The following is a 20445-nucleotide window of genomic DNA, read 5'->3' as shown; positions in this document are numbered from 1 at the left end:
AGGCTTAAGGTTAGGGTGGTTGTAATCATTAGTTTTAGGGTTAAGGTTATGATTATGGTTTGTGTTAGGGTTATTGATAGGGTTGGAGTTAGGGTTAGGGTTAGGGTTAGGGTTGGTGTAAGCATTAGGTTTAGTGTTTGTGTTAGGGTTGGTGTAAGCATTATGGTGAGGGTTAGGGTTAATGTTAGTGTTAGTGTTAGTGCTAAGGTCAGGGTTAGTGTTAGGTTTAGGGTTAGGGTTAGTGCAAGTATTAGGTTTAGGGTTAGGGTTAGGGTTGGTGTAAGTATTACATTTAGGGTTAGGGTTAGGGATCGGTTTAGGGTTGTTGCAATCATTTGGATTACAGTTGGGGTTATAGTTAGGGTTAGGGTTAAGGTTAGCTTTAGGGTGAGCGTTTCTGTTAAGATTAGGGTTACAGGTTGTGTTAGGGTTAGGTTTAGTGTGAGGGTTAGGGTTAGGGTTAGTGTTAGGGTTGGGGAGTGTTTGCTTTAGGGTTAGGGTTTTCGTAAGCATTTGGGTTACGGATGGGTTTTGGTTCCAGGTACGTTTAGGGTTACGTTAGGGTTAGAGTTAGGATTAATGCTTGTGTTAGGGTAGGGGTTAGGGTTTGGGTAAGGGTTAGTTTTAGGGTTGGTTTAAGCATTAGTGTTAGTGTTAGGTTTGGGGTTAGGCTTAGGTTTGGGTTTAGAGTTAGTTTAGGGTTTGTGTTAGGGTTAGGGTGGGGTTAGGGTTAGGGTTAGAGTTAGGCATAGGGTTGGAGAGTGTTAGGCTTAGGGTTAGGGTTACGGTTGGTGTAATCATTTGGATTACGCTAGGGTTTAGCATCAAATGTAGGTTTAGGATTAATGTTATGGTTAGGGTTAGGGTTAGCGTTTGTGTTAGGGTTGCGGTTAGAGTGAGGGTTATGGTTACGGTTAGGGTTAGGGTTTCTGTTAGGGTTAGTGTTAGGGTTAGTGTTATGGTTATGGTTAGGGTTGGTATAAGCAATAAGGTTAGGGTTAAGGTTATGGATAGTGTTTGTTTTAAGGGTAGGGTTAGCGTTTGGATAAGGGTGAGGTTGGGTTGGTGTAAGCATTAGTGCTAGTGTTAAGGTGAGGGTTAGGGTTAGTTTCAGGTTAGGGTTATGGTAAGGTTTTGTGGTAGGGTTAGCGTGGGGTTAGGGTTGGTGTAAGCATTATGGTTAGGGTTAGTATTAGGGTTTGTGTTAGGGTTAGGGTTAGATTTAGTGTAAGAGAGTGTTAGGGTAGGGTTAGGATTACGGTTGGTGTAAAAATTTGGATTACAGTTGGTGTTAGGGTTCCAGGTAGGTTTAGGGTTAATGTTAGGGTTAGGATTAGATTGAGGCTTAAGGTTGGTGTAAGCATTAGGGTTAGGGTTACTGTTAGGATTAGCGTGTGTTATAAGTTTAGGGTTAGGGTTAGTGTTAGAGTTAAGGTTATTTTTAGGGTTAGTGTAAGCATTTGGTTTAGGGTTAGGTTTAGTGTTAGGGTTAGGGTTAGGGTGAGTGTGAGGGTTAGGTTTAGAGTTAGGGTTCGTGTAAGCATTATGATTATGGTTAGGGTTAGGTATAGGGTTAGAATTTCTGCTAGAGTTAGGGTTAGGGTGAGTGTAGGGTTTAGGGTTAAGGTTAGGGTTGGTGTAACCATTAGGTTTACTGTTAGGATTAGGGTTTGTGATGGGGTTATGGTTAGGGTTAGGTTTAGAGTGTTAGGTTTAGGATTAGGGTTGTTGTAATCATTTGGATTACGGTTGGGGTTAGGGTTCCAGATATGTTTAGGGCATGTGTTAGGTTTAGGGTTAGGGTTGTGGTTTGTGTTAGGTAAGGGTTAGGGTTAGAGTTAGGGTTATTGTTAGGGTTAGTGTAAGCATTAGGTTTAGGGTCAGGATTAGCATTAGGGCTTGTAAGCGTTAGGTTTAGGGTTAGGGTTAGTGCTAGTGTTAGGTTTTGTGTTAGGGTTAGGGTTAGGGTGAGGGTTAGTCTTAGGCTTAGAGAGTGTTAGGGTTAGGGTTAGCGTGAGGGTTGGTGTAATCAATTGGATTATGGTTGGGGTTTGGGATCCAGGTAGTTTTAGGGTTAATGTTAGGGTTAGGGTTTGTGTTAGCATTAGGGTTAGATTGAGAGTTAGGATTGGTGTAAGCATTAGGGTTAGGTTTATGGTTAGGGTTAGGGTTTGTGTTAGGGTAAGGATGCAGGTTAGGTTTAGAGTTATTGTTATTGTTATGGTTAGTGTAAGCATTAGGTTTAGTTTTAGGGTTAGGGTTAGGATTAGTGAAAGCATTAGGTTTAGGGTTAGGTTTAGTGTTAGGGTTAGGATTTATGTTAGGGTTATGGTTAGGGTTTCTTTTAGGTTGGTGTAAGGGTTAGGATTACTGTTAAGGTTAGGGTTTGTGTTTTTTGTTAAAGTTATGGTTAGGGTTACGGTTGGTGTAAGCAATAGGGTTAGGGTTACTTTTAGGTTTAGGGTTTGTGTTCGGGGTAGGTTTAGGGTTTGGGTAAGGGTGAGGTTTCGTTTGTGTAAGCATTAGTGCTAGTGTTAGGGTTAGGGTTAGATTTAGGGTTAGCGTTAGGGTTAGGTTGATGGTGAGGGTGATGTTTAGGGTTAGGGTTGGTGTAAGCAGCAGTTTGAGGGTTAGGGTTAGGCTTAGTGTTGGAGAGGGTTAGGTTTAGGGTTAGGTTTAGGGTTAGGGTTTAGTTAAAGTTGGTGTAATCATTTGGATTAACTTGGGGTTAGGGTTCCAGGTAGGTTAAGGGTTAATGATAGGGTTAGAGTTTGTGTTAGGTTTAGTTTTAGGGTTTGTGTTAGTGTTAGAGTTAGGTTTTGAGGTAGAGTTAGGGTTAGGGTTTGGGTAAGCGTTAGGTTTAGAGTTGGTGAAAGCATTAGTGCTAGTGTTAGGGTTGCGGTTAGGGTTAGGTTTAGGCTTAGGTTATGTTGAGGGTGAGGGTGAGGGTGAGGGTGAGGGTGAGGGTTAGGGTTAGGGTTAGGGTTAGGGTTAGGGTCGGTGTAAGCATTAGATTTAGAGTTAGGGTTAGGGTTAGGTTTTGTGTTAAGATTACGGTTGGGGTTAGGGTTAGTGTACTCATTATGGTTAGGGTTAGGTTTAGAGTTACATTTAGGGTTTGTGTTAGAGTTAGTGTTAGGGTTTGTGTAAGGGTTAAGTTTAGGGTTGGTGTAAGCATTAGTGTTAGTGTTAGGGTTAGGGATAGTGTTAGGTTTAGTGTTAGGGTTAGGATGAGGTTGAGAGTTGGGGTTAGGTTTAGGGTTTGTGTTTTCATTAGGGTTAGAGTTAGGGTTAGGGTTTGTGTTAGGGTTTTATTTAGGATTTGGGTAAGTGTTAGGTTTAGGGTTGGTGTTAGCATTAGTGTTAGTGCTAGAGTTAGGGTTAGGTTTAGGTTTAGGGTTAGGCTGAGGCTGAGAGTAAGAGTTAGGGTTAGGGTTGGTATAAGCATTAGGGTTAGTGTTACGGTTTGTGTTAGGGTTAGGGTTAGGGTGGGGTTTGGGTTAGGGTTCTTGTAAGCATTAGGGTTACGCTTAGGGCTAGTGTTAGGGTTAGGGTTAGGGTTAGGGTTAGGTTTGGTGTAAGCATTAGGTTTAGCGTTAGGGTTTGTGTTTGTGTTAGGGTTAGGCTTAGGCTTAGGTTTAGAGAGTGTTAGGGTTAGGGTTAGGTTAGTGTTTGCGCAATCATTTGGATTAAGTTGGTATTAGTGTTCCAGGTAGGTTTGGGGTTATGTTAGGGTTAGGGTTATGGATAGGGTTTGTGATACGGTTATGGTTAGGATTAGGGTTAGGGTTAAGGTTAGGGTTAGGGTTGTTGTAAGCATTAGGTTTAGGGTTATGGTTATTTTTAAGGTTTGTGTTAGGGTTAGGGTTAGTGTTAGGTTTAGGGTTAGGTTAGGGTTAGGGTTAGGGTTACTATTAGAGTTAGGGTTAGGGTTACGTTTGGTATAAGCAACAGGGTTGGGCTTAGGTTTAGAGAGTGATAGGGTTAGTGCTAGTGTTGATGTAAGCATTTGGGTTAGAGTCAGGTTAAGGGTTATGGTTTGTGTTAGGGTTAGGGTTAGGGTGGGGTTAAGGTTAGGGTTTGTGTAAGCATTAGTTTTAGGATTAGGGTTAGGGTTTCTTTTAGGGTTAGGGTTAGGCTTAGGATTACAAAGTGTTATGGTTAGCGTTAGGGTTGGTGTAAGCATTAGGTTTAGGGTTAGGGTTAGGGTTTGTGTTAATGTTAAGGTTAGGGTTAAGGTAGAGAGCGTTCGGGTTAGGGTTAATGTTGGTGTAAATATTTGGGTTACGGTTGTGGTTAGGGTTCAATGTAGGCTTATGATTAGGGCTAGGTTTAGGGTTTTTGTTTGGGTTATGGTTGGTTTTAGGGTCAGATTTGGTGTAAGCATTAGGGTTAGGGTTAGGGTTAGGGTTTGTGTTATGTTTGGTTTAGGGTTAGGTTTAGGCTGAGGGTGAGGTTTAGAGTTAGGGATAGCATTGGTGTAAACAGTAGTGTTAGGGTTAGGGTTAGCGTTAGTGTTACGGTGAGGGTTAGGGTTAGGGTTAGGGATAGGATTGGCGTAAACATTTTGTTATGGTTAGGGTTAGGGTTAGGGTTAGGGTTAAAGTTAGGGTTAGGATTTGGGTAAGGTTTAGGGTTACGTTTTGGCAAGGGTTAGGGTTACGGTTACCGTTTGTGTTAGGGTTAGGTTCAGAGAGTGTTAGGATTATGAATAGGTTTGGTGTAAGCATTTGTGTTAAGGTTGGGCTAAAGGTTCCAGGTAGGCTTAGCGTTAGGTTTAGTGTGGCTGTTTGTGTTAGGGTTACGGTTGGGGTTAGGGTTAGAATGGTGTATGATTTAGGGTTAGGGTTAGTGTGATAATTTGTGTTAGGGTTAGGGTTAGAGTTACGGATAGGGTTAGGATTGGTGTATTCATTACGTTTAGGGTTAAGTTTAGTGTTTGTTTAAGGGTTAGGGTTAGTATAAGGGTTAGAGAGTGTTATCGTTAGCGTTATGCTTGGGGTAAGCATTTGGGTAGTGGTTGGGGTTAGGGTTCCAGGTAGGCTTAGGGTTAGCGTTAGGGTTAGTGTATGTTTTAGGGTTAGGGTTAGGGTTAGGGTTTACTTTAGGGTTAGGGTTAGCTTTGGTGTAAGCATTAGGGTTAGGGTTAGGGTTAGGGTTAGTGTTAAGGTTAGGGTTCAGATTAGGGTTAGGGTTAGTGTTAGGGTTGTTGTTCGGATTAGGGTTAGTGTTACTGTTAGGGTTAGGGTTTCGATTAGGCTTAACGTAAGGATTGGGTTTAGGGTTACAGTTACGTTTAATGTTAGGCTTAGTGTTAGGGTTAGGGTTTGATTTAGCCTTTTATTTAGGGTTAGAATTAGGGTTACGGTCAGGGTTAGCGTTAGGGTTAGGGTGAGGCGAGGGTGAGGTTTAGGGTTAGGGTTAGGGTTAGGGTTGCTAAAAGCATTTGGGTTACGATTGAGGTTAGTGTTCTAGGTAGGGTTAGGGTTGCATTAGGGTTAGGGTTTTTGTAAGGGTTAGGGTGTGGTTAGGGTTAGGGTTGTTGTAAGCATTAGGGTTAGGGTTAGGGTTACGGTTGAGGTTTGTGTTAGGGTTTGGGTTAGGGTTAGTGTTAGGGATTGGCTTTGTGTTAGGGTTAGGGTTAGGGTTAGTGTAAGTATTAAGGGTTTGTTTTAAGGTTGGTGTATGGGTTAGGGTTAGTGTTAGGTTTTGGGTTGTTGTAGTCATTAGGGTTAGGGTTAGGGTGAGGGTGATGGTAAGGGTTAGGGTTAGGTTTAGGGTTGGTGTATGCTTTAAGTTAAGGGTTAGGGTTAGGTTGATGGTTTGTGTTAGTGTTAGGGTGGAGTTAGGGTTATGGTTGGTGTAAGCATTAGGGTTAGGGTTAGGGTAAGGTTTTGGGTTTCTGTTAGGGTTAGTGTTAGGGTGAGGGTGAGGTTTAGTGTTAAGGTTAGGGTTGGTGTAAGCATTAGGTTGAGGGTTAGGGTTAGAGTATGTGTTAGGGTTTGGGTTAAGCTTAGGGTTAGAGAGTGTTAGGGTTAGGTTTAGGGATAGGGTTGTTGGAATCATTTGGATTACGGTTTGGGTTAGGGTTCCAGGTAGGTATAGGGTTAATGTTAGTGTTAGGGTTTGGGTTACTGTTTGTGTTAAGGTTACAGTTAGAGTGAAGGTTAGGTTTACGGATACGGTTAGTGTTTGCGTTAGGGTTAGGGTTAGGGTTAGAGATAAGGTTAGGATTAGGGTAGGTGTTAGCATTAGGGTTATTGTTAGGGTTAGGGTTAAGGTTTGTGTTATGGTTAGGATTAGGGTAAGGGTGAGGGTTTGACTGAGGATTAGAGAATGTGAGGGTAAGGGTTAGCGCTAGGGTTGGTGGAATCATTTGGATTACTGTTGGAGTTAGGATTCCAGGTGGGTTTTGGGTTAATGTTATGGTTAGGGTTAGGGATAGGATTTGTGTTAGGGTTAGAGTTAGGGTAAGGGTTAGGGTTGGTGTAAGCATTAGAGTTAGGGTTACGGTTAGGGTTAGGGTTTGTGTTAGGGTTACGGTTAGTGTTTGGGTATGGGTTAGGTTTTGGGTTGGTGTAAGCATTAGTGTTATTGTTAGGATGAGGGTTAGGGTTAGGGTGAGGATGAGGATTAGGGTAAGGGTTGGTGTAAGCATTAGTTTTAGGGTTATGGATAGGGTTTGTGTTAGGGTTAAGGTTAGGCTTAGGTTTAGAGAGGGTAAGCGTTAGGGTTACGATATGGTTAGGGTTGGTTTAATCATTTGGATTAAGTTGGGTTTGGTTCAAGGTAGTTTTAGGGCTAATTTTTGGGTTAGGGTTTGTGTTAAAGTTAGGGTTTGTGTTAGGGTTTGTGTTAAGGTTAGGGTTAGTTTTAGGGTTAGGTTTATGGTTAGGGTTTCTGTTATGGTTAAGGTTAGTGTTTGGGTAAGGGTTTGGTTCAGGGTTGGTGTATGGGTTAGGGATAGGAATAGGGTTAGGGTTCTGGTTGCGGTATGCATTGTGTTATGGTTGGTGTTTGGGTTAGGGATTGGCCTTGTGTTAGGGTTAGGGTTAGGGTTAGGGTTAGTGTTTTGGTTAGGTTTAGGGTTGGTGTAACAGTTAGGGTTAGGGATAGGTTTTGGGTTGGTGTAGTCATTAGGGTTTGGATTAGGGTGTGTGTGGGTGAGGTGAGGGTGATGGTGAGGGTTAGGGTTGGTGTAAGCATTAAGTTTAGGGTTAGGGTTAGGTTTATGGTTTGTGTTAGTGTTAGGGTGGGGTTAGGTTTATGGTTGGTGTAAGCATTAGGGTTAGGGTTAGGGTAAGGTTTTGGGTTTCTGTTAGGGTTAGTGTTAGGGTGAGGGTGAGGTTTAGTGTTAAGGTGTAGGGTTGGTGTAAGCATTAGGTTGAGGGTTAGGGTTAGAGTATGTGTTAGGGTTTGAGTTAGGCTTAGGGTTAGAGAGTGTTAGGCTTAGGGTTAGGGATAGGGTTGTTGGAATCATTGGGATTACGGTTGGGGTTAGGGTTCCAGGTTGGTACAGGGTTAATGTTAGTGTTAGAGTTAGGGTTATTGTTTGTGTTAAGGTTACAGTTAGAGTGAGGGTTAGGGTTACGGATAGGGTAGATGTTTGTGTTAGGATTAGGGTTAGGGTTAGAGTTATGGTTAGGATTAGGGTTGTTGTTAGCATTAGAGTTAGAGTTAGGGTTAGGGTTAGGGTTAGGGTTTGTGTTATGGTTAGGATTAGGGTTAGGGTGAGGGTTTGGCTGAGGATTAGAGAGTGTGAGGGTAAGGGTTAGCGCTAGGGTTGGTGGAATCATTTGGATTACTGTTGGAGTTAGGATTCCAGGTGGGTTTTGGGTTAATGTTATGGTTAGGGTTAGGGATAGAATTTGTGTTAGGGTTAGAGTTAGGGTTAGGGTTAGTGTTGGTGTAAGCATTAGAGTTAAGGTTACGGTTAGAGTTAGGGTTTGTGTTATGGCTAGGGTTAGTGCTTCGGTAAGGGTTATGTTTTGGGTTGGTGTAAGCATTAGTGTTATTGTTAGGATGAGGGTTAGGGTTAGGGTGAGCGTGAGGATTAGGTTTAGGGTTGGTGTAAGCATTAGTTTTAGGGTTATGGATAGGGTTTGTGTTAGGGTTAAAGTTAGGCTTAGTTTTAGAGAGGGTTAGGGTTAGGGTAACGGTTAGGTTAAGGGTTGGTTTAATCATTTCGATTAAGTTGGGTTTGGTTCAAGGTAGGTTTACGGCTAATGTTAGGGTTAGGGTTTGTGTTAGGGTTAGGATTAGGGTTATGGTTAGTGTTTGTGTTAGGTTTTAGGTTATGCTTAGTTTTAGAGAAGGTTAGGGTTAGGGTTAGGGTTAGGTTTATGGTTGGTTTAATCATTTGGATTAAGTTGGGTTTGTTTCAAGGTAGGTATAGGACTAATATTAGGGTTAGGGTTTGTGTTAGGGTTAGGAATAGTGTAGGGATAAGTTTAGGGTTTGGGTTTGGGTTGGTGCAAGCATTACACTTAGGTTTAGGTTTAGAGCTTGTGTTAGGGTTGTGGTTAGGGTTAGGGTTAGTGTTAGAGTTAGGGAGTGTTTGGGTTAGGGTTAGGGTTGGTGCAAGCATTTGGGTTACGTTTTGGGTTTAGGTTCCCGGTAGGATTTTTGTTAGCGTTAGTGTTAGAGTTGGGGTTATGGTTTGTGCTAGGGATAAGTTTAGAATTTGGGTAAGGGTAAGGGTTTAGGGTTTTTGAAAGCATTATGTTAGTGTTAGGGTTAGCGTTAGGGTGAGGGTTATGGTTAGAATAAGGGTGAGGGTGAGGGTGAGGGTTAGGGTTAGGGTTAGAGTAGGTGCAAGCATTAGGTTTAGGGTTATGGTTAGAGTTAGGGTTAGTGTAAGCATTAGGTTTAGATTTAGGGTTAGTGTTATGGTTAAGGATTGTGTTAGGATTAGTGTTAGGATATGGGTTAGTGTTTGTGCTAGGATTGGTGTAAGCATTAGTGTTAGAGATAGGGTTAGGGTTAGGGTTGGTGTAAGCATTTGGATTAGGTTGCGACTAGGTTTAGGGTAGGTTTATTGTTAATATTAGGGTTAGGGTTAGGGTTAGTGTTAGAGTTAGGGAGTGTTAGGGTTAGGGTTAGGGTTTGTGTTAATGTTAGTGTTAGTGTTAGGGTTAGTGTAGGGTTAGGGTTTGGGTTGGTGTAAGCATTACGGTTAGGGTTAGGATTAAGTTTTGCGTTAGGGTTGGGGTTAGGGTTATGGTTAGTGTTAACGTTAGGGAGTGTTTGGGTTAGGGTTAGGGTTGGTATAAACATTTGGGTTAAGGTTGAGGTTTGGTTCCAGGTATGTTTAGGGTATAGGGTGAGTGTTAGAGTTAGGGTTAGGGTTTGTGTTTGGATTAGGGTTATGATTTGGGTAAGGGTTAGGTTTAGGGTTGGTGTGAGCATTAGTGCTAGTGTTAGGGTAAGTGTTAGGCTTACTGTTACGGTCTGGGTTAGGGTTTGGTTTAGGTTAAGGTTGGTGTAATCATTTGTATTATGGTTGGGGTTAGGGTTCCACGTAGTTTTAGGTTTAATGTAGGATTAGGATTAGGGTTCTGGTTTGTGTTAGGGTTAGGTTTAGCTTAGAGTTAGACAAGGTTAGGGTTAGGTTTTGCATTAGGGTTGGTTTAATCATTTGGTTTAGGTTTGGAGTTGGCTCCTGGTAGGTTTAGGGTTAATGTTTGGGTTAGCGTTTGTGTTAGGGTTAGGGTTAGGGTTGATGCTAGGGTTAGGGTTAGGGTCAGATTTATGGTTAATGTTAGGGTTGGTTAAAGCATTAGGTTTAGGGATAGGGTTAGTGTTTGTGTTAGGGTTAGAGTTAGAGTGAAGGTGAGGGTTGGTGTAAGCATTAGGGTTATGGCTACAGTTAGGGTTAGGGTTGTGGTTAGGGTTAGTGTTAGGGTTTGTGTTAGGGTTAGGGTTAGGGTAAGTGTTAGAGTTACGGTGTTTGATATGGTTAGTGTAATCATTAGGTTTAGGTTTAGGGTTAGAGTTAGGGTTAGTGTAAGCATTAGTTTTAGGGTTAGGGTTAGTGTTAGGGTTAAGGTTTGTGTTAGGGTTAGGTTTTGTGTTAGGGTTGGTGTAAGCGTTAGGGTTAGGGTTACGGTTAGGGCTGGTGTAACCATTTGGATTAGGTTGCAGTTAGGGTTAGGCTAGGTTTATTGTTAATATTAGGGTTAGGGTTAGGGATAGTTAGAGTTAGGGAGTGTTAGGGTTAGGGTTCGGGTTCGGGTTTGTGTTATGATTAGGGTTAGTGTTTGGGTTAGTGTAGGGTTAGAGTTTTGGGTTAGTGTAAGCATTACGGTTAGGGTTAGAATTAATGTTTGTGTTAGGGTTGTGGTAGGGTTATGGTTAGTGTTAGAGTTAGGGAGTGTTTGTGTTAGGGTTAGGGTTAAAGTGAGGGTTAGTGTTCGAGTAAGCATTAGGGTTAGGCTTACGGTTAGGGTTAGTGTTTGTGTTGGGTTAGGGTTAGCATTAGGGATTGTGTTAGGGTTTGTGTAAGGGTTAGGAATAGGGTTATGGTTAGGGTTTGTGTTAGGGTTAGGGTTTTGGGTTAGGGTTAGTGTAAGCATTATGTTTAGGTTTAGGGTTAGTGTTAGGGTTAAGGTGGGGTTAGGTTTAGGTTTAGGGTTAGGGTTATGGTTATGGTTAGGGTTGGTGTAAGCATTTGGATTAGGTTAGGGTTAGGGTTCCAGGTAGGGTTATTGTTAATGTTAGGGTTAGGTTTTGTGTTAGGGTTAGGGTTAGGGTTAGGCTTTTTGTTAGGGTTAGGGTTATGGTGAGGGTGAGGTTTAGGGTTACGGTTAGGGTTGGTGTAAGCAATAAGTTTAGGGATAGGGTTAGGGTTTGGGTTAGTGTTAGGATTAGGCTTAGAGTTAGAGAGTGTTAGGGTTGGGTAGGGTTAGGGTTGGTGTAATCTTTTAGATTAAGGTTGGGATTAGAGTTGAAGGTAGGTTTAGGGTTAATGTTAGGATTAGGGTTCGGGTTAAGGTTTGTGTTAGGGTTAGGGTTAGGGTTAGGTTTAACGTTGGTGTAAGCATTAGGGTTAGGGTTAGGGTTAAGGTTAGGTTTTGTGTTTGGGTTAGTGATAGGGTTAGGTTTTGTTTAGGGTTAAGGTTAGGGTTAGGGTTAGGGATTGGTTTGTTTAGTATTAAGGTTAGGGTTAGGGAAAGGGTTTGGTTTAGGGTTGGTGTAAGCATTAGGGTTAGGGATAGAGTTGGGGTTAGGGTTAGTGTTAGGTTTGGTGTAAGTATTAGGTTTTAGTGATAGGTTTAGGGTTAGGGTTAGAGTTAAGTTTTTGTAATACTAGGATTATGATTTTGGTTAAGATTTTAGGTTGGTTTAGGGTTAATGTTTGGATTAGGATTAGGGTTCTGGTTTGTGTTAGTGTTAGGGTTAGGGTTATGGTTAGGTTTGGTGTAAGAATTAGGGTTAGGGTTACGGTTAGGTTTAGGGTTAGAATTAGGGTTAGGGTTTGTGTTACGGTTTGTGTTATGGTTAGTGTTAGGGTTAGTGTTAGGGTCAGGGTTAGGGTTAGTTTTAGGGTTAGGGTTGGTGTAAGTGTTAGGTTTAGGGTTAGGGTTAGGAATGGTGTAATGATTTAGATTACGGTTGGGTTAGCGTTCCAGGTAGGTTTAGGGTTAATATTAGGATTAGGATTAGGATGCTGGTTTGTGTTTGGGTTATGGTTAGGGTTAGTATTAGGGTTGGGATAATCATTAGGGTTAGGGTTAGGGTTAGGTTTAGGGTTTGTGTTAGGGTTAGGGTTAGGGTTAGGGTTAAGGTTAGGGTTTGTGTTAGGTTTGGGTTTAGGTTTAGGGTTAGGGTTGGTTTAAACTTTAAGGTTATGGTTTTGGTTTGGTTTCTGGTAGGTTTAGGGTGAGGATTGGGTTAAGTTTTGTGTTAGTTTTTGGGTTAGGTTTTGTATAAGGGTTAGGTTTAGGGTTGGTGTATTTGTTAGGGTAAAGGTTAGGGATAGGGTTAGGGTTGGTGTAGCATTAGTGTTAGGGTTAGAGTGAGGGTTATGGTTTGTGTTAGGGTTAGTGTCAGGGTTAGGGTTTGTGTTAGGGTTAGGGTTAGGGTTTGTGTAAAAGTTTGGTTTAGGGTGTGTAAGGGTTAGGGTTAGGTTTAGGGTTAGGGTTGGTGTAAGCTTTAGGGTTAGTGTTAGGGTGAAGGTGAGGTTTAAGGTTAGGTTTGGTGTAAACATTAGGGTTAGGGTGAGGGATAGGTTTAGTCTTAGGGTTAGGGTTATGTTCCGGCTTCAGGTTAGGGTTAAGGTTAGTGTTGTTGTATTAGATTAGCGTTAGGGTTAGTGTTTGTGTTGGTGTAATCATTTGGATTATGGTTGGCGTTAGGTTCCACGTAGGTTTAGGGTTAATATTAGGATTAGCATAAGGGTTTGGTATGTGTTAGGGTTAATGTTAGGGTCAATGTTAGGGTTTGTGTAAGCATTAGTGATAGGGTTACGGTTAGGATTAGGGTTATGTTTAGTGTTAGGGTTACAATTAAGGTCAGGGTTTGTGATAGGGTTAAGTTTAGGTTTAGTTTTATAGTTATGATTAGGTTTAGGGTTGGTGTATTCATTAGGGTTAGGTTAAGGTTAGGGTTTGTGTTAGGTTTAGGGTTAGGGTTAGGGTTAGAGTTAGGGTTAGGTTTGGTTTTAGCGTTAGGGTTGGTGTAAGTATTAGGTTTAAGGTTAGGGTTAGTGTTATGGTTAGGGTTGGTGTAATGATTTGCATTAGGCTTGGGGTAGGGTTCCAGGTACGTTTAGAGTTAATGTTAGGATTAGTATTAGGGTTCTGGTTTGTGTTAGGGTTATGGTTAGGGATAGGATTAGAGTTGTTGTAAGCATTGGGGTTAGGGTTACACTTAGGGTTAGGGTGTGTGTTAGAGTTAGGTTTAGAGTTAGAGTTAGGGTTAGGGTTTGTGTTAGGTTTGGGGTTAGTGTTAGGGTTAGAGTTGGTGTAAGCTTAAGTGTTATGGTTGGGGTTAGGGTTAATATTGGTGTACTCATTTGGATTACGGTTGGGGTTATTGTTCCAGGTAGGTTTAAGATTAATGTTATAATTAGGGTAGGGTTTTGGTTGTGTTAGGTTTATGGTAAGGGTTAGGGTTAGGGTTGTTGTAAGCATTTTGGTTAGGGTTACGGTTAGAGTTAGTGTTTGAGTTAGGGTTAGTGTTAATGTTTGGCTAATTGGTTTAATGTTGGTGTATGGGTTAGGGTTAGGGTTAGGGTTATTGTTAGAGTTGCAGTAAGCATTAGAGTTAGAGTTTGGGTGAGATTGAGGTTGAGTTTTAGGGTTAGAGTTGGTGTTAGCATTAGGGTTAGGGTTAGGGTTAAGGTTCGTGTTCGTGTTAGGGTATACAGTCTGGATTAGGGTTAGGTTTAGGGTTATGTTTGGTGTAAGTATTATTTTTAGGGTTAGGTTTAGGGTTATGGTTAGTGTAATCATTTGGATTACGTTTGGGATTAGGGTTTCATAAAGTTTTAAGGTTAATGTTAGGATTAGAAATAGGATTCTGTTTTGTGTTAGGGTTAGGGTTAGGGTTTGTGTTAGGGTTTGTGTTAGGTTTAGTGTTAGGGTTACGGTTAGGGATATTGTTAGGGTTATGTTTAGAGTTAGGGTTGATGTAAGTATTAGGTTTAGGTTTAGGCTTAGGTTTATGGTTATGATTAGGGTTAGGGTTGGTATAATCATTTGGATTACGATTGGGGTTAGCGTTCCAGGTAGGTTTAGGGTTAACTTTAAGATTAGTATTAGGGTTATGGTTTGTGTTAGGGTTGTGGTTCGGGTTAGGATTAGGGTTGGTGTAAGGATTAGGGCTAGGGTTAGAGTTATTGTTTGTGTTAGGGTTGGGGTTAGGGTTAGGGTTAGGGTCAGGATTAGTGTTAAGGTTAGGGTTAGGTTTGGTGTAAGCATTAGGGTTAGGGTTAGGGTTAGAGTTAAGGTAGGATTTGTGTTAGGTTTGGGGCTAGGGTTAGGGTTATGGTTGGTGTAAGCTTTAGGGTTGCAGGTGGGATTTGGTTACAGGTGGGATTTGGTTCCAGGTAGGTTTAGGGTTAGGGTTAGGTTTTGTGTTAGGGATAGGGTTAGGTTTAGGGTTAGGGTTGGTGTAAGCATTAGCGTTAAGTTTAGGATTAGAATGAGGGTGAGGGAAAGGGTTAGGTTGGGTGTAAGCATTAGGTTTATTTTTAGGGTTCGTTTTAGGTTTTTTCTTAGGGTTAGAGTGGGGTTAGGGTTAGGATTGGTGTAAGCATTAGGGTTAATTTTAGGTTTAGGGTTACGGTTAGGGTTTCTGTTAGGGTTAGGGTAAGGCTTTCTGTTAGAATTAGGGTTAGGGTCAGGTATAGGTTTATGGTTAGGTTTGGTGTAAGCATTAGGTTTAGGGATAGGGATAGGGTTTGGGTTAGGGTTAGGTTTAGCGATAGAGAGTGCTAGGGTTGGGTGAGGGTTACGGTTGGTGTTAGGTTTAGGGTTAAGTTTAGATTTAGAGTTGGTGTAATCATTAGGGTTAGGGTTAGGGTTAGGTTTTGTGTTAGTGTTATTTTTAAGGTTTGGGTTTGGTTAGGGTTAGGGTTAGAGTTAGGTTTAGGCTTAGGTTTGGTGTAAGCATTAGCGTTAGGGTTTTGGTTAAGGTTAGGTTTGGTGTCAGCATTAGCGTTAGGGTTTGTGTTACGGTTGGTGTAAGCATTAGGGTTAGGGTTAGGATTAGTGTTAGGGTTAGTGTTAAGGTCCAGGTTAGTATTAGGTTTAGGATTAAGGTTGGTGTAAATATTAGTTTTAGGGTTGGGGTTAGGGTTAAGATTAATATAATCATTTTGATTACGGTTGGGGTTATTTTTCGAGGAAGGTTTAAGGTTAAGGGTTAGGATTGGTGTAAGCATTTGGGTTGGGGTTAGTGTGAGGGTGAGGGTTATTGTTAGGGTTGATGTAAGCATTAGGGTTAACGTTAAGGTTAGGGTTTAGGGATAGTGTTAGTTTTAGGGTTGATGTTAGGGTTAGGGTTAGGGTTAGGGTTAGGGTTAGGGTTAGGTTTAGGATTATGGTTAGGGTTAGGGTTAGGTTTAGGGTTACGGTTGGTGTATTAGGTTTAGGGTTAGGGTTGGTGTAATCATTTGGATTACAGTTGGAGTTAGAGTTCCTGGTCGGTTTAGGGTTAATGTTAGCATTAGTGTTAGGGTTCTGGTTTGTGCTAGAGTGATGGTTAGAGTTAGGATTAGGGTTGGTGTAAGCATTAGGGTTAGGTTAAAGATAGGGTTAGCGTTTGTGTTATGGTTAGGGTTTATGTTAGGTTTAGGGTTTGTGTTTGTGTTACGTTTGGGGTTATGGTTAGGGCTAAGGTTGATGTAAGCTTTAGGGTTATGCTTGGGGTTTGGTTTCAGGTAGGTTTAGGGTTAGGGTTAGGGTTAGGTATTGTGTTAGTTTTCTAAATATGGATTGGGTTAGGTTTAGGTTTACGGATGGTATATGGGTTACGGTTAGGGTTAGGGTTGGTGTAAGCATTAGGATTAGGGTTAGGGTGAGTGTGAGTGTGTGGGATATGGTTAGGGTGGGGTTAGGGTTAGGGTTGGTGTAAGCATGAGGGTTACGTTTAGGGTTAGGGTTAGGATTTCTTTTAGGGTTAGGGTTAGGGTGAGGGTGAGGATTAGGGTTACGGTTAGGGTTGGTTTAAGCATTAGGTTTAGGGTCAGGTTTAGTGTTTGTGTTAGGGTTAGGGTTAGGCTTAGAGTTAGAGAGTGTTAGGGTTAGGGAAAGGCTTAGGGTTGGTGTAATCATTTGGATTACGGTTGAGCTTAGAGTTCCAGGTAGGTTTGGGTTAATGTTAAGGGTAGGGTTTGATTTAGGGTTTGTGTTAGGGTTGGGGTTAGGGTTAGGATTAGGGTTATTCTAAACATTAGGGTTAGGATTGCGGTTAGGGTTAGGGTTTGTGTTAGGGTTAGGGTTAGTGTTACCGTTAGTGTTAGGGTTAGGTTTAGGGTTAGGCATAGGGTTGATGTAAGCATTAGGGTTAGGGTTAGGGTTAGGGTTAGGGTTAGGGTTTGTGTTAGGGTTGGTGTAAGCATTAGGGTTAGGGTCAGGGTTAGGGTTGGTATAAGCATGAGGGTTAGGGTTAGTGTTAGGCTTATTGTTAAGGTCCGGGTTAGTGTTCGATTTAGGGTTAGGGCTGGTGTAGTTATTTGGATTACGGTTGGAGTTAAGGTTCTACCTAGGTTTAGGTTTAATGTTATGATTAGGATTAGGGTTCTGGTTTGTCTTAGGGTTAGGCTCAGGGTTTGCGTTAGGGTTAGTGATAGAATTAGGGTTAGGGTTAGGGTTAGGGTTAGGGTTAGTGTTAGAGTTAGGGAGTGTTTGAGTTAGGGTTAGGGTAGGTGTAAGCATTTGCTTTTTGGTTGGTGTTTGGTTCCAGGTACATTTAGGGTTAGGGTTAGGGTTAGAGTTAGGGTTAGGGTTTGTGTTAGGGTTAGGGTTTGGGTAAGGGATAGGTTTAGTTTTGGTGCAAGCATTATTGTTAGTGTTAGGGTTAGGGTTAGGGTTAGGGTTAGGTTTAGGGTTTGTGTTAGCTTTACGGTTAGGGTTAGGGTTAGGGTTAGAATTAGAGTTAGGGTTAGGTTTAGGGTTGGGGTAAGCATTAGGGTTATGGTTAGGGTTAGGGTTTGTGTTACTTTTATGGTTAGGGTTTGTATTAGGGTTGGTGTAAGCATTAGGTTTTGTGGTAGGGTTAGTGTTAGTGTTATGGTTAGTGTTATGGTCCGGCTTAGGGTTAGGTTTAGGGTTAGGGTTGTTGTAAGTATTATCTTGAGTGTTAGGGCTTGGGTAGGGTTTGGCTTGGTGTAACCACTTTGATTACGTTTGGTGTTACCGTTCCAGGTAAGTTTAGGGTTAATATTAAGATTAGTATTTTTATTAGGTTTCTGGTTCATGTTAGTGTTAGGGTTTGTGTTAGGGTTGGTGTAAGCATTTTCTTAGGGATGGGGTTAGGGTTTGTGTTACGGTTAGGGTTAGGGTTAGGGTTAGGGTTAGGGTTAACGTAGGCTTTAGGGTTAGGGTTAGGGCTTGTGTTATGGTTAGGTGTAGGGTTAGGGTTAGGGTTCGGTTTAGGGTTATGGTTAGGATTTGTGTAAGGGTTAAGGTTAGGGTTGGTGTAAGCATTAGGGTTAGTGTTAGGGTGAGGGTGAGGTTTAGGGTTAGGGTTGGTGTAAGCATTAGGTTTATGTTTAGGGTTTGATTTAAGGTTTGGGTTTGTGTTAGGGTTTGGGTGGGGTTAGGGTTAGGGTTGGTGTAAGCATTAGGGTTAATTTTAGGTTTAGGGTTATGGTTAGGGTTTCTGTTAGGGTTAGGGTTAGGGTGAGGTTTCGGGTTATGGTTAGGGTTGGTGTAAGCATTAGGTTTAGGGGTAGGGTTAGGGTTTGTGTTAGGGTTAGGATTTGGCTTAGATTTAGAGCGTGTTCGGGTCTGGTTGGTGTAATCATTTGGATTATGGTTGGGGTTTGAGTTCCAGGTAGGTAAAGCGTTAATGTTATGGCTAGGGTTATGGTTAGGTTTTGTTTTAGGGTTAGGGTTAGGGTTAGGCTTAAGGTTAGGGTTGTTGTAATCATTAGTTTTAGGGTTAGGGTAGGGTTTGCGTTAGGGTTATTGTTAGGGTTAGGGTTAGGGTTAGGGTTGGTGTAAGCATAAGAGTTAGGGTTTGTGTTAGGGTTGGTGTGAGCATTATGGTGAAGGTTAGGGTTAGGGTTAGGGTTAGTGTTAGGGTTAGTGTTAAGGTCCGGGTTAGTGTTAGGTTCAGGGATTAGGTTTGGTGCAATTATTAGGTTTAGGGTTAGGTTTAGGTTTCGGATTGGTGTAATATTTTGGATTTTGGTTGTGGTTAGGGTTCCAGGTAGATTTACAATTAGGATTAGTGTTCTGGTTTGTGTTAGGGGCATGGTAAAGTTTAGGGTTAGGGTTGGTGTAGCATTAGGGTTAGGATTACGGTTAGGGTTAGGGTTTGTGTTAGAGTTAGGGTTAAGATTTGATTTAGGGTTAGGGTTAGCGTTTTGATTAGGGTTAGCGTTAGGGTTAGGGTTGGTGTAAGCATTAAGGTTAGGGTTAGGGTTAGAGTTAGGGTTAGGGTTTGTGTTAAGGTTAGTGCAAGGGTTAGCGCTTCTGTTATGGTTAAGGTTAGGATTTGGTTAAGTGTTTGGTTCAGGTTTGGTGTAAGGGTTAGGGTTAGGATTAGTGTTAGAATTAGGGTTGGTGTAAGCATTTGGATTGTGTTGGGGTTAGGGTTCCGGTTAGGTTTAGGGTTAATGTTAGGTTTAGGGTTAGGGTCAGGGTTTGTGTTAGGTTTAGGGATAGGTTTACGATTAGGCATTGTGTTAGGGTTGGGATTAGGGTTAGAGAGTGTTAGAGTTAGGATAATTGTTTGTTTAAGCTTTTGGGTTACGTTTGAGTTTAGGTTAGGGTTGGGGCTTGTGTTAATTTTCGGTTTGGGGTTAGCTTTATTGTTAGAGTTATGCAGTGTTAGGGTTAGGGTGAGGTTTGGTGTAGGCATTAGGGTTAGGGTTAGGATTTGTGTTAGAGTTAGGGGTAGGGTTAGGGTTAGGGTTAGGGTTAGGTTTACGGTTTGTGTTAGGGTTAGTGTTAGGGTTCGGTTTAGGGTTAGTGTTAGGATTTTTGTTAGGGTTAGGGTTAGGGTTAGGGTTGGTGTAAGCATTAGGGTTCGTGTTAGGGTGAGGGTGAGGGTGAGGTTTAGGGTTAGGGTTGGTGTAAGCATTAGGTTTATGTTTAGGGTTTGGGTTAGGGTTTGGGTTTGTGTTAGGGTTAGGGTGGGGTTAGGGTTAGGTTTGTTGTAAGCATTAACGTTAATTTTAGGTTTAGGGTTATGGTTAGGGTTTCTGTTAGGGTTAGGGTTAGGGTGAGGTTTGTGGTTATGGTTAGGGTTGGTGTAAGCATTAGGTTTAGGGATAGGGTTAGGGTTTAGTTTAAGGTTAGAGTTAGGCTTAGATTTAGAGAGTGTTCGGGCCTGGTTGGTGTAATCATTTGGATTATGTTTGTGGTTTTAGTTCCAGGTAGGTTTAGGGTTAACGTTAGGGCAAGGGTTATGGTTAGGTTTTGTTTTAGGGTTAGGGTTAGGCTTGGTGTAAGCATAAGGGTTAGGGTTTGTGTTAGGGTTGGTGTGAGCATTATGGTGAAGGTTAGGGTTAGGGTTAGGGTTAGTGTTAGGGTTAGGGTTAGGGTCAGGGTTAGTGTTAGGTTCAGGGATTAGGTTTGGTGCAAGTATTAGTTTTAGGGTTAGGGTTAGGTTTCGGATTGGTGTAATCATTTGGATTTCGGTTGGGGTTAGGGTTCTAGGTAGATTTATGATTAGGATTAGTGTTCTGGTTTGTGTTAGGTTCATGGTAAAGGTTAGGGTTAGGGTTGGTATAGCATTAGGGTTAGGATTACGGTTAGGGTTAGGGTTTGTGTTAGGTTTAGTGTTAGGGTTAGCTTTTCTGTTATGGTTAAGGTTAGGATTTGGTTAAGGGTTTGGTTCAGAGTTGGTGTAAGGGTTAGGGTTAGGATTAGTGTTAGAATTAGGGTTGGTGTAATTATTTGGATTGTGTTAGGGTTAGGGTTCCGATTAGGTTTAGGGTTAATGTTAGGTTTAGGGTTTGTGTTAGGGTTAGCGTTAGTGTTAGGGTTAGGGTTAGGTTTAGAGTTAGAGTTGGGGTTAGTGTTGGTGTAAGCATTAGGTTTAGCGTTAGGGTTAGGGTTTGTGTTAGAGTTAGGGTTAGGCTTAGAGTTAGAGTATGTTAGGGTTAGGGTTATGCTTAGGTTTGTTGTAATTATTTGGATTACGATTGAGGTTAGAGTTCCATGTAGGTTTATGTAGGTTTAGGGTTAATGTTAGGGGTAGGGTTTGAGTTAGGGTTTGTGTTAGGGTTAGGGTTAGGGTTAGGATTAGGGTTATTCTAAGAATTAGGGTTAGGGTTATGGTTAGTTTTAGGGTTTGTGTTAGGGTTAGGGTTAGTGTTAGATTTCATGTTAGGGTTAGGTTTAGGGTTAGGCTTAGGGTTGGTGTAAGCATTAGGGTTAGAGTTAGGGTTAGGGTTAGGGTTTGTGTTAGTGTTGGTGTAAGCATTAGGGTTAGGTTTAGGGTTAGGTTTGGTATAAGCATGAAGGTTAGGGTTAGTGTTAGGGTTAGTGTTAATGTTAGGGTTAATGTTCGGTTTAGAGTTAGGGTTGGTGTAGTTATTTGGATTACGGTTGGAGTTAAAGTGCTAGGAAGGTTTAGGTTTAATGTTATGATTAGGATTAGGGTTCTGGTTTGTGTTAGGATTATGATAAGTGTTAGGGTTTGGTCAAGGGTTTTGTTTAGGGTTGGTGTAAGGGTTAGGTTTAGGGAAAGGGTGAGGGTGTGGGTGAGTGTTAGGGTTAGGGTTGGTGTAATCATTAGGGTTAGGGTTAGGGTTAGGGTTAGAGT

This window comes from Ochotona princeps, chromosome 33 (genome assembly GCF_030435755.1).
Source record: "Ochotona princeps isolate mOchPri1 chromosome 33, mOchPri1.hap1, whole genome shotgun sequence".
NCBI lineage: Eukaryota > Metazoa > Chordata > Mammalia > Lagomorpha > Ochotonidae > Ochotona > Ochotona princeps.
This window is presented reverse-complemented; position numbering follows the sequence as displayed.